The sequence below is a fragment of the Aulonocara sp. 'chitande type north' Nkhata Bay genome, linkage group LG22 (genome assembly GCF_057382095.1).
Source record: "Aulonocara sp. 'chitande type north' Nkhata Bay isolate Kocher_YH1m ecotype deep benthic linkage group LG22, A_spYH_male_GT1.1, whole genome shotgun sequence".
Classification (NCBI taxonomy): Eukaryota; Metazoa; Chordata; class Actinopteri; order Cichliformes; family Cichlidae; genus Aulonocara; species Aulonocara sp. 'chitande type north' Nkhata Bay.
In genome coordinates this window covers 38,739,838-38,741,335 of record NC_141364.1, presented here as the reverse complement: position 1 = coordinate 38,741,335, position 1,498 = coordinate 38,739,838, and the positions used below count along the sequence as shown (strand labels likewise).

Sequence of the window (1,498 nt, the reverse complement as noted above, 5' to 3'; positions counted from 1 at the left end):
TACGGCTGTCATGACCTGTGCTTGGCCGCAACGAAGTTCATCTGTGAGAACTTTGAGGAAGTCTGTCAAACGGAGGAGTTTTTTGAACTGACGAGAGCCGAGTTGGATGAAATTGTGTCCAATGATTGCCTTAAGGTAGTCACAGAGGAGACTGTATTTTATGCCCTCGAATCATGGATCAAATATGATGTAACTGAGAGACAGCAGCATCTGGCTCAACTGCTGCACTGTGTTCGCCTTCCGCTGCTCAGCGTCAAATTCCTCACTCGCCTATATGAAGCCAACCATCTTATACGAGATGACCACGCCTGCAAGCATCTGCTCAATGAGGCCCTCAAATATCACTTTATGCCTGAACACCGGCTGTCCTATCAGACTGTGTTGTCTGCACGACCCAGGTGTGTCCCAAAGGTGCTGCTTGCAGTAGGAGGCAAGGCTGGACTGTTTGCCACATTGGAAAGCACGGAAATGTATTTCCCTCAGACGGATTCATGGATAGGACTGGCCCCTCTCAGTGTACCCAGATATGAATTTGGAGTGGCGGTGCTGGACCACAAAGTTTATGTTGTGGGAGGCATCGCCACACATATGAGGCAGGGCATTAGCTATCGGAGGCACGAGAGCACAGTCGAAAGCTGGGACCCCGAAACCAACACGTGGTCTTCAGTGGAGCGTATGGCAGAGTGTCGCAGCACTCTCGGTGTAGTGGTCCTGGCCGGAGAGCTGTATGCCCTGGGAGGCTATGACGGCCAGTATTACCTCCAGTCTGTGGAGAAGTATGTCTCGAAGCTGAAGGAGTGGCAGCCTGTGGCACCCATGACGAAGTCTCGCAGCTGCTTTGCTACCGCTGTCCTAGATGGGATGGTGTATGCTATTGGAGGCTATGGCCCAACACATATGAACGGCGTGGAGCTCCACGCTGTCATACCGCTCCTTGCTGGGAAATGGGCTACCATTTCCCAGCAAGGGATGGGATGCCTGGGATGCCTGGGAAATGGTAGCCCCCATGGCAGATAAGAGGATCAACTTCGGAGTAGGTGTGATGCTTGGATTTATATTTCTGACTATTACATGCATTTGAATGGGGAACTCGCACGAAACAAAGTATAGGTTTTCATTATGTGAATAACTTAACATCTTAGCTCACACAGCTCAGAACTGAAGAAGCTTCTCGGATGAGAGGTGAAACGTCTTCAAGTAACTTAAAGAAGTCCAGACGCTTTTCTTTGCAAGCTCCTTTGACTACGATGACCTGGATGACTGAGAACCTTCACAGACAGTGGGGCATAACAAATAACTGAAGACACCTAAACTGGGAGAACTAAAAAAATAACAGACCTGGGAGCATACGACAACGGGATGAGAAGCAGAGAGACGCAGACGCAGACGAGGAACAGGACACCGTGGAACACAGACTGACACGGCGTAATACAGACAAACCGGCAACAGGCAGGAGAACACACAGGGCTTAAATACACACACCAGTAATCAGGGGATG

The 1,498-nt window shown here is 50.0% G+C and overlaps 1 pseudogene; it reads left to right on the top strand.

The window, feature by feature from the left end:
* Positions 1–1,017, top strand: part of LOC147304691 (kelch-like protein 28 pseudogene) — a 1,271-nt pseudogene extending 254 nt beyond the window's left edge.
* Positions 1,018–1,498: the final 481 nt, after the last annotated feature.